We start from the raw sequence: 12,041 nt of genomic DNA, 5'->3' as shown, positions 1-12,041 counted from the left end.
CCATTTTGTTTGTTTATTTTTGCTGCCCTTCAGATTACAGTATAATTAAATCAGATATGTGGGCAGTGTTCAGCATAACAAAAATACAAACACACACACACACACACACACACATACACACACACACATATTTGAGAGAGAGAGAGAGAGAGAGAGAGAGAGAGAGAGAATAAGACTGTAACACTTCAAAATAGACTATAACTTCCTAATTCAAGTCAATAAAATGACTGGGTAAATTAAACTATTTTTTCTTGGTACCTAAATGTAGGGATGTATGAATCCCCTACCTGACAGTCCGGGGTGGGGGGATCCGTGCGGGGGGGAGGCAATCTGTTCCTCCCCCAGGAATCCTCTTTGGCTGGCTCTGCTCCGCAGCGATTCCATGGAGCTGTCGGCCGGCTCCGAAGTGCCAGCGATACAGCCGCCATGCCTTAACATTTGCCTTGACATTTGTATGCCAAATGGCTGCATTTACCTTAAACAAAGGCCTTTACGGCCGTAAATGGCATCCCGGATGCCATTTGCGGCCGCAGTCAGTCCCCTTGAGCCAGCGATACAGCATGACAGCTGTATTGCTGGCAATCCGGATCCAGAGGATCCGGCTGAAGAGGATTCCGTGCAGAGGCCACATGGAGGTAAGTCTTCTGTTCCGCCATGGACTCCGGGGGGCCAGATTCTTTAGAATCCGGCCTCATTGGAGTCCGTGGCAGAATTCTCCGCCATCCCTAACAATTCTACCTCACCCCAGCTTTGTTTGGCTGCATAACTTTCAGCTGTGATCCTTACTGTAGCTTGTGTCCTGACAGCAGCTCCTTTCCTCATTCACCATGAGGACATCCAAAACATTTTCTTTTTGAAACTTGACAGAATGAGCTGCTGGAAAGGGTATATATAGTTCATGTGTGCAAAGAGTGGTTCTCTCCCACTAAAAATAATTTGAGGAAAATGTCCTACGTCAGCTCAAGGCTGGCCCAATTTGGGGGCCTTTCAGGGAAGCAATGGGGCTTTGCATCCAGTGAATCTAAGCCTGCCCCAACCTTCCCCCAGAACACCCCACTTTGTGGGCCACTTCCAGTGGAAATAATGATAGCAATGTTGACAGCAGGTGACCCTTGTGGGGAAGGGCTTTCCATAAACTGTGTGGCATTGCCCAGAAAGCCTTTTTCCTTGCAGATGATTTTTGCACATTGGATCGGTTAAGTACAGGAAGAGGGTCTTGGCAGAAGAGAAGATCTTAGAGCACAGGCTGGTTGATATGGGGAGTAGGCACACTTTCAGATGTTTGGGACTCAGGCCATTTAGGGTTTTAAAGGACCTGGAAGTGAACTGGCAGCTAACTGCACTCTTTTAAATCTGGTATGTTATGGGTAAAGTGGCATGCACTAATTAAAATGCTGGGAGCCATACGTTGTACTACTTCTGAATCCTCTTCAAGGACAGCCCCATGTATAATGCATTGCAGTAATCCAGCTTCATATATAATGCATTGCAGTAATTTAGTTACTAAAGCATGGATCATTGTGGCCAGGCTATCTCTGCTGAGAAGTGGCCACAGCTGGTAAAATTTCTGTAACAGTTAAAAGTAGGAATGTTGGAGAAATCTGGTTAGGCGGTGGAGCTCGATGAGCTTTTGTTGGTGCACAGTGAGTTGGACCTGCTGATGGAATTTCTGTAAATTATTATTTTGTGTGTGTCAAAGGACATTTGTGCACATTATAGCTGTAAATTGCTATTTTTACGCAAATCATGGCCATAAATTGTGTGATTTGTGCAAATTATGCAATTTGCAGCTGTGATTTTTGCAAATTACACAGATTTGCACAATTTGCAGCCATAATTTCTGCAAATCTCTATTTGTGCAAACTACCCAGAGACACCCCCACCCCAATGTATGCAAAGACGCCAAAACTTGGGGAAACCATGTGGCTTGGCTTACAAAAGGAAGCCGAGTCGAACATGCCCTGGAGATCTGGTGAGCCCCAAAGGGCCAGATTTCCTGGTGATGGACATCCCTAATAAAAAAGGCATTTCATACATAGAGCTAAATTGGAACTTGGGTGTCAATTTTGGATCTAGGTGTACCCCCAAGCTGCAAACTTGTTATCTTTGCGGGAGTGCAACTGCGGCCAGAATAGGCTGAATGCCTATCTCTGTAGACATTGGAATTAACTATCCGCATCACCTCCATATTATTATGATTCAACTCCAGTTGATTGGCCCTCATCTAGCCCATTACCAAGTGTAGGCAGTGATTGCACACTTTCACAGCCTAATCTGCAAAGGAGAAATAGAGCCAAGTTGTATCAGCACCCAAAAGGCACTAGACTTCAAATCCCCAGGTGACCTCAACTAATGGCATCATGTTGATATTCAAACAAGACAAAAGACAAACCACCACAACACACATGTGGGGAATAGGGTGAAACCTTGCTGGAACCATAGCAAAAATGCTGAAGGATTGAGGAGATGTTCCCCAATACCACCCTATGGAACTAATTCTGCAGGTAGGAGTGGAACTAGGGATGTATGAAATGTACTTACCTTTCAGCGGATTATGTTTATGAGGGGGGGAGGCATTCTGTCCCTCCCCCCGGAATCCTTGATGGGTGGGGAGGCGATCCATTCCTCCCCCCCGGAATCCTCAATGGCCGGTTGTGTTCCGCAGTGGCTCCACGGAGCAGCCGGCCGGGCCCAGGCCAGAGCCATCCGCAGCCAGATTTCCGGCTGCGGAGGGCTCTGGGTAAAACAAAGACAAAAACAAAAACCGCGTACGCAAATGGCGGCGGCTACGGCCGCCGCCATTTGCGTTCCTTATTTTTGGCCATCTTAGTCTACGTAAATATTTACGTAGACTATGATGGCGAAAATAAAGGGGAACGCAAATAGCGCCCGCTACGCTATTTGCGTTCCCCTTTATTTTCGCCATAATAGTCTACGTAAATATTTACGTAGACTAAGACGGCCAAAAATAAGGAATGCAAATGGTGGCTGCCGTAGCCGCCACCATTTGCATACGTGGTTTGTTTTTTTTTAACCCAGCCGTGATAGGCTACGTAAATCTTTATGTAGCCAATCACGTCTCTGTAAAAAAAAACCCAAAAAACCTCCAGACTACAAATGGCGGCGGCGGCAGCCGGTCAGAAGACCAGCCGCCGCCGCCACCACTGCTGGAGCCACCGCTGGAGCCGCTGCCACCTGGAACATCCGCCCCAGGTAGGTCTCGTCCTGGGGGGGATCCACAGGGGGCGGGGGGGTGGCAGGCCATTCCGCCACAGATTTCGGGGGGCCGAATGCACTGGCATTCGGCCTCACCGAGATCTGTGGCGGAATTCTCTGACATCCCTAAGTGGAACCATCACACCAATTCACTTCCCTATGCCAGATCATACCAGTGGTCCAGAAGGATTTGAAGCCTGATGGTATGAAAAGCTGCTGTTGTGTCAGAAAGAATCAACAAGGTCACAATCCTCCTGTCTTTCTTCTGACAGAAATAATCCATAAAGGTGACCAAGGGTGTTTTGATACCAGGACTGAAGTCAGATTGAAATGGTGTAGACCAGTGGTCCCCAACCTTTTTGGGATGAGGGACTGGTCCATGGAAGACAATTTTTCCACGGACTGGGGGGGCATGGGACCAGGCCGCAGTAGGGGTGTGGGAATCCCCCTTACCTTGGGTCCAAGGGGATATGCATCCCTGTTCTTTGCAGTAACAGGCTATTTTTGCAAAGAACAGGCTCCGGCCGGGGGCAGACTTCTGGCTGCTGGGGTGGAAATGGCATCCGCTATGCGAACGCCATTTACATCCCTCTTCTTTGCAATAATAGGCTATTACTGCAAAGAACAGGGCCAGACCCGGCGAGGATTCCGGGGTGGAGGGGAGGGATGGATCGCCTCTCTCCCCCCACGGACCCAAGGTAAGGGGGGGTTCCCACACCCCTACTACAGCCCGGTCCCTAACAGGCCACGGACCGGTACTGGTCCGCGCCCCGGGGATTGGGGACCCCTGGGGTAGACCATCAGTTTCATGCAGGACAGTCTAGAGTTGGATAGCCACCACTCACTCAAGCACCTTTTCCAAGTAGGGGATTTGGGGGATTGGGTGAAAGTTACTACAGTCTTCCAGTTCCAGAGAGGAGGAGGAGGTGGTGGTGGTGGTGGTGGTGGTTGCTGCTGCTGCTGCTGTTTGTTTTTGGGTTTTTTAGGAGTGGCTGCACAACTGCTTCCTTCAAGGTGGCTGGCTATCATTACTAACCTCCAGTCACACACAATCAGTCCCCTATGGCTAGATGTAATTAACCAAGACGGGCAAGGGTTGGAGTAGTTGGCCAAGCCTGTCTTGCTCCCTTGTCTACAGCTTCAGGCTGCAGCAATGGAAACTGCTCCCAAACAACTGGATTAGACAGTGCTTTGGATGCGTCCATGGAAACTGCTCTAACAATGGTGTCAAGGCAAGTATATGAGCAATTTGATCCTCAAAATGTCTCACAAAGTTGTCACAGCTGGCCTCTTATGCTAGTATATCACCTAAAGGGCCTAGTTAGAGTTGGCCTCTAACCACTCAACAACACTTTTTCTGTGTCACTGATCACCAGATCACCTGTCACAGAGTCCTTTATATAAGATGCTTACATCAAACCACATTTGCCATTTTAACCCTCCTCCTTTGTACCAGTAAAACAAAATAGTTACACATTAGTAATCCAAGTAAATAATATCCCTTAATGTAAAGTACTAAAACTCATACAAAAGGTACATTTGTTTAACCTCCACCCTCCATCCTCAAATTCTTCCCACAGGGTGTTGGGCCTCTGTTAACTATGAACCCCCCAAGCTAGTATCTTGTCCAAACATATGCCGAAGTTTTGTACCAGTTTTGTGCCACAAATCCCAGGTTTTGTGCTGCCACCAAAAGCAAGAAAATGACATACCCTTGATGTGGACATAGCGAACGCTAAAAACCCCCCACATTCTCATATCACTTCCAAACCTCTGCCAAGGTTTTTTGCTGTTTTTTGCCACAAATCCTGAGTTTTGTGCTGCCACCAAAAGTGTAAAAGCAACATACCCATATAAAAATGATGGGAGGCATAGTTAATGCTAAAAAAAAATCCACATTCTCATTTAATTTCTGAATCTATGCCATAGTTTTGTGATAGTTTTATGGTTTTTCGGGCCACGAATCTTGTGTTTTGTGCCACCACCCACAACTGTGTACTGATGCATCAAACACAGGAGTTAACACAGACCCCCCCACACACACATTCTCATAATTCCTCCCAACTGTTGTGCTGTTCTGTCATGCAAATCCCATATTTTGTGCTTCTACTGTTTACTTAAGGCTTGCTGAGTTCAATGGGGCTTGCTCCATCATGAATAAGAGGAAAATTTCACCATGAAAATAAATGTTCCATTTGTTTAAATATTTTAATAAACTAGCATGAGCTTTCGTGGGTTACAATCCAGGTTATAACTCAGGATTTGTAGCACAAAAGAGCACAAAACTAGGATAAAACATGGGCACAGGTTTGGACAAGATATGAGAATGTGGATTTCTTTAGCATTTGTTATGCCCACACACTTCTCTCTTGGCTATTTTTCTTACAGCCTCAGCCCTTGTGCACTTTCCCCACTGCTCCTGAGTGCTGAGCGGAAGTGGCAAGGTGGGGAGACACATCCAGTCATGGCAGTGTTAATCCCTCTCCTCCCCTAGCAGAACTCAAACCTTGGAGACAGTGAGGGACTGGAAACTGCAGGAGGGCCCACAGGGCTTAGGAGAGGGGAGAAGAATGGGGGCAATGGAAAGGAGCGCCCCAGGGGGACAAAAGCAAAGGAAGCAATTGCCACCCAGGCAAACCCCAAAGTACAGGTGGCAATCATTGGGTTTATCCCTCCCTGGGATTCCTCTACCCCTAGGGACTTTCACCAACCTCCACACTCCTTCCTCACCACTCCATCTTACTGATGCTTTCTGCCTGTGAACCTGTCATTCCTCCTTCTCCCCACTCAGAGTGAGTGGCAGGTTGCTGCACTTTGCCAGTGGCAGCTTTCCTACCACCTGTTTTTACCCTCTGAGCCCAGTGCCCATAGCTGGGCATGGCCAGACACAGCAGCCTCTTGCTCTTCCTCTTCCTCCCCCTCACCACATGAAAGCAGGACATCTGCTTTCATGCAGATTGGACTCGATGGCCTTGTAGGCCCCTTCCTACAAGGGGCCTTCCTTTGTGACTACAACTCCTCATGGGGGTTGGACTCGATGGCCTTGTAGGCCCCTTCCAACCCTACTATTCTATGATTCTATGATCTCTGTGCTTTGTCATGGAAAGGAGTGAGGTAGGAAGAAAGGAGAAGCAGCTGGAGTGGGGGGTAATGAGTGGGGGGATACAAGGTGTCTGGCAGGTACATTAGGGGGTCTTGGTGGGTGCAGGTGCATAGACGGTAAGTTGTAGGCAAGCATAATTTGTGACATTGTGCAACATCATAGCTGATCATGAGGCACATCAGTTAAGGCACCTGCCTTAGCTTCCAGTTTCCTGCCCTTGTGGACCTTGAGCCAACATGAGATAGCCTTAATTCTTGTCTTAAAAAAATAACCCAGGTTGTTGTTGTTGTGGTGGTGGTGGTGGTGTAATCATTCCAACTGTGGTTTGAATAACTTGTGCTCTGTTAGTGTTTATTCATTGTTATATGCATTGCGACATAATTAATGAAATGTTTGAATTAGCTGTTATTACTTTAAAAGAAAAAAAAGAGGGGTGGTTGGGGGGGGTATTCATTAGACTCCAAAGTGATTACCAATCTTCATTACAATTCATTTGACAGGATCACCAGTGAATGGGTGCTCGGATTTGAATGAAGGAGAAAATAACAAAACAAACACAAAACAACACAACACAACACAAAACAAAACAGCCATTATCTTTGTGACAAGAACATATGCAGCATGATAGAGAGATTTCTGGCATGTTTTTGAGACTGAAGACATAATTTTCTTTTCTTTTTTTCAGACATGAATGACTGTTCTAAATGTGGAGATGAACGCTACCCAAACAAGAAACAGAATTTCTGCATTCCCAAAGATTTAACCTTCTTCTCTTCTAAAGAACCTTTGGGAATCAACTTAGCCTTCTTTGCCTTTTCTTTAATCAAAGCTCTTGCGTTGGGAACATTGTGAAGCACCACAACACTCCCATTGTCAAAGCCAACAACTGAAACCTCACCTACACTCTCCTCATCGCTCTCCTGCTATGCTTCCTTAATGCATTGCTCTTCACTGGACAACCTCAGAAGGAGATATGTCTTCTCCGACGAACTGCATTCAGCATCATCTTCTTGGTTGCTGTTTCTTCTGTATTGGGAAAAACCATCACGGTGTTTTTGGCTTTCATGGTCACCAAACCAGGAAGCAGGATAAAGAAGTGGGTGGGGAAAAGACTGGCCAGTTTCACTGTTATTTCCTGCTCCCATATCCAAGCAGGCATCTGTACTGTGTGGCTGGCAACCTCTCCCCCTTTCCCAGATGTAGACATGCACTCAGCGATTGAAGAAATTGTTCTGGGATGTAATGAGGGATCTGTGACTAAGTTTTACTGTGTCCTGGCCTACATGGGCTTCCTTGCCATTCTCAGTTTCACTGTGGCTTTTTTTTTTTTTGCCTGGAAGCTGCCTGACAGTTTCAATGAAACCAAGTTTATCGCTTCAGCCTGTTGGTCTTTTGCAGTGTTTGGTTGTCCTTTATCCCATCCTATCTGAACTCCAAGGGAAAATACATGGTAGCTGTTGAGATCTTTTCTATCTTAGCCTGAAGTGCTGGATTGCTAGGTTTCATCTTTGCCCCCAAATGTTACATAATCATGTTAAATGTTACATTATTGTGTTAGAATTTTTTTCCCCATGCTGTGATAGGCTATGTAAATACTTACGTAACCGATCACAGCAGGGGGAAAAAAAACCCAGCATACGCAAATGGCGGTAGCCGCCGCCATTTGTATTCGCTGGGGTTTCCCCCCTCCCCCGCCATGATAGGCTATGTAAATACTTCCGTGGCCTATCACGGCCTCTGCAGGGATGCAAATGGCATCCCTGAATTAGCCGTGATAGGCTACGTAAATATTTACGTAGCCTATCATGGCTTGAAGGGGAGGAAGCGAATGGCGGCCGTAGGACGGCCGCCATTTGCAAAGCAGCATGGACGGGAGCAGGTAAGTGCTCCGTTTCGCGCGCCTTTTGTGAGTTGGGGGCAGGGGCTTCATTCTGCGATGGATTTTGGGGGGCCAAATACACTGGCATTTGGCCTCACCGTGATCCGTCGTGGAATTCTCTGACATCCATAGGTATGCGCCAGTATTTCTGTATGAGGTTCCCTGTCAGTAACTGCCCTGAACAAATCTTCCTCAAAGAGGTGGTACCTGGTAAGAAGGAAACTATCAGAGAAGTTCTTGTGGCCACGTGAATGGCAGCATATCACCCTTGGGCACACAGCATTATATCTTGGGATGTACGAAAATTCCGCCATGGATCTTGTGGAGGCCAGAAGCCAGTGCATTCGGCCCCCGAAATCGGTGGTGGAACGGCCCGCCCCCCGCCCCCCCCGGGACGAGACTTACCTTGGGCAGATCTTCCTGGCGGTGGACGCTCTGGCAGAGGCGTGGTGGCGGCTGCGGCTGCCGGTCTTCTGACCGGCTGCCGCCGCCGCCATTTCCAGTTTAAAAAAAACAAAACAAAAAACAAAAAAAAGTGATAGGCTACGTAAAGATTTACGTAGCCTATAACGGCTAGGTTTTTTTTAAAAAAGTGATAGGCTACGTAAATGTTTATGTAGCCTATCATGGCTGACTTAAAACAAACAAACGCGCATACGCAAATGTAGTGTAGACGCTATGCTACTTGCGTTCCTTATTTTGGCACGTCTTAGTCTACGTAAACATTTGCGTAGACTAAGACGGCAAAAACAAGGGGGACGCAAATAGCGTAGACGCTACGCTATTTGCGTTCCCCTTATTTTCGCCATCTTAGTCTACGTAAAAGTTTATGTAGACTAAGACGTGCCAAAATAAGGAATGCAAATGGCGGCGGCCATGGGCGCCGCCATTTGCGTATGCGCGTTGTTGTTGTTTTTTTAATCAGCCATGATAGGCTACGTAAACATTTACGTAGCCTATCACAGCTGACTGCAGGGACGCAAACAGCGGTGCCTACGGCCGCTACCATTTGCGTCCCTGCTAGCCAGCGGCCGGATGTCCAGCTGCTGGCGGAGCCGGCCGGCGGCTCCGCAGAATCGCTGCAGAGCACAGCCGGCCGGCCAGGATTCCGGGGGGGGGGGAGGAACGGAGCGCCAACCCCCAAGCGAGGATTCCGGGGGGAGGGACGAAACACCTCCCCCCCAACCATAAACATAATTCGCGAAAGGTAAGTACCTTTCGTACATCCCTAATTAAATCACAGAATTTGCAGGGCAATGGAACCAGTGAATATATCTTAAGAATGCACCTGGTGTCTGCATTTACATGTGAGACTTGATAAGTCTCTTTTTTTTATCTGTTTATGGTTATGTGTTGCTACTTTCTATTGATGGGTGAATTTGTCAAGCTTGATTTTGCTCCGATTCTCATTTTCCAGGACTAACTTTGCTCTGTCCCATTTCCGCATTGGATTGTGTTTTTTACTTGGCGTGCAATTATGTGCATATTTTCATGGACATTTTGCCAAATATGCATCACATTTTTAACATATTTTCCCAAATGTACATATTTTTGTACACACTTTTTTCAAATGTGCATTTTTTGTGTGTGAACTAGGGGCAGAGAATAAGGAACGCAAACGGCGGCGGCCATGGGCGCCGCCCTCTGCGTACGCGCGTTGTTTTTTTTAATTCTGGATTCTAAAGAATCCAGAATTTTTATTTTGGATTCTAAAGAATCCCCCCCGGAGTCCATGGCAGAACGGGCCACTCACCTCCGCCACCCTGCGAAGTTCGCGTCAGCTGGATCCTACCTGCTACCGGCCAGGTCCAGGTCCATCCGCTCACTCTGCTGCCATCCGCTGCCAAAAATGATTCACGTAGCCTATCACAGCAAAGAGCAGGGATGCAAATGGCATCCGCTACGCCAGACGCCATTTGCATTGGCAGACCGGCAGCGGACAGAAATCCTCGCCGCAGAGTGGAGCTGGCTGGGGAGGATTCTGGGGGGAGAAACGGATTGCCTCCCCCCCCCGTGGACCCCCCAGCGGACTCGGGTGAGTGGGTTCATACACCCCTAGTGTAACTGCATTGAAAACTTTGTGAAAGTGTAGGTCTTGACATCTAATTGCATTCTGGTTCATCTTTGGGTTCATGAAGTGTGAATTTAGTAAGTTTGCATTGAAGTGAGAACTTAATGACTTTCTTACCCATCCCTACAATGTTCCAGATTCACTGTCTCAGAGATTCCTACAAAAGATACTATTTAACACCCTTTTCTAGTCCCTATTCCTAAGCACTACCAATTTTAGATTTCCAAATTATTATGAATAAATCCTCAGGTTATCCTCTTGCCAAATTAAGAATCATTATATATTGTCTTATATGGACTTTAGAAAAAGTCACAAGATTCCAGATTTTACAGAAAAAAGTAAGTGTGAGGCAAAGCTAAAATCCCCTCACCCCAGTTTTGCAGCCTGAACCCAAAGATCTTATGTGGATTGCTATTTCCCGATGAGTAAGGTGGAGACTTGTCTGTTGGGGCAAGACAAAGTCTCTTCTCTGTACCTGCAACAAAATTGTGGAAGTCTTCGCCTTGGAAGCCTTGCTTGCCCCCACTCCCTTACTGAGTTTCATTGTGTGGCAAAAACCTTCCTGTTTGGCAGGCTAAAGTTTTATTGGTCAGATCATTTTTCATCCATTGCTTCTGTTTTATCTGCTGTACCTGTCTCTGTACTATCTCTTCCTTGAATGTTGTATTTTATGGTTGGTTAGCCACCCTGAGCAATGTGCCTGCACTAGGGGTGTGTGAAACACTTACCCCATTCCAGCTGGCAGTCCGTGGTGGGGTGGAAGGTGATCCGTCCCTCCCTGCTGGAATCCTCCCTGGCCGGCTCCACTCCATGGCATGGCCACAGACCACCAGCCAGGGCTGGCCGCAGATGGACTTCTGGCTGCTGCCGGGCTGTGGCGCAAATGGCGGCTGCTACGCCAGCCGCCATTTGCGGCCCTGCCAAGCCGTGATAGGCTACATAAGTATCTACGTAGCCTATCACGGCAAAAGGCAGGGACGCGAATGGTGGCCACTACGCCATTTGTGCCCCTTTCTTTTGCCGTGATAAGCTACGTAAGTATCTACATAGCCTATTATGGCAAAGAGCAGGGGCTCAAATGGCGGCCAGCGTAGCGGCTGCCATTTGCAGCCACAGCCTGGCAGTGGCCGGAAGATGACCCAGAGCCGCCGCCACTGCTGGAGGCGCCGCTACTGCCAGGTAGGTCCGTTCGGGGGGGGTTGGGGTGTGGCGAGGGGTAGTCCGTTCCACCACAGACTCTGGGGGGGCCTCACTGGAGTCCGTGGCAGAATTGTACAACATCCCTAGCCTGCACAAAAATGGTAAATAAATACAACTAAAATTTGCAGGGTGCAAAATGGTTTGTGTGTGTGTGTGTTTGTGTCAGAGATATGGGGGGAGGGAACAAAATGGGAGAAACATACCATTAGAACCACTGTGTGGTAGACATTCTCCAAATTCTGGCTCCTTTAGCTTAAAAATGGCTGAGTTACAGCAGTTTAAACTATAGTTAAGGCAATGAGTAAAGAACACATTCATATATATATATATATATGTGTGTGTGTGTGTGTGTGTGTGTATATATATATATACACACACACACACACACACACACACACATATATGATCATATAAACCATATTAAATGGTTTCTGAAGAAATTATAGGCTACTAACTTCCTATTGCGAGTGGAGATAGGTCAAAGAAGAGTCAGACAACAAGGCTTGGATTGAAAATTGGGCCACATTTATTGAAAATATCTGCAAAGGGGTACCTAGGACAGGCACCTGAAT

This window comes from Heloderma suspectum, chromosome 6, assembly GCF_057233095.1.
Source record: "Heloderma suspectum isolate Gila_16-S chromosome 6, 16-S_ref, whole genome shotgun sequence".
Lineage (NCBI taxonomy): Eukaryota > Metazoa > Chordata > Lepidosauria > Squamata > Helodermatidae > Heloderma > Heloderma suspectum.
Note: the sequence above shows the minus strand (reverse complement) of the source record.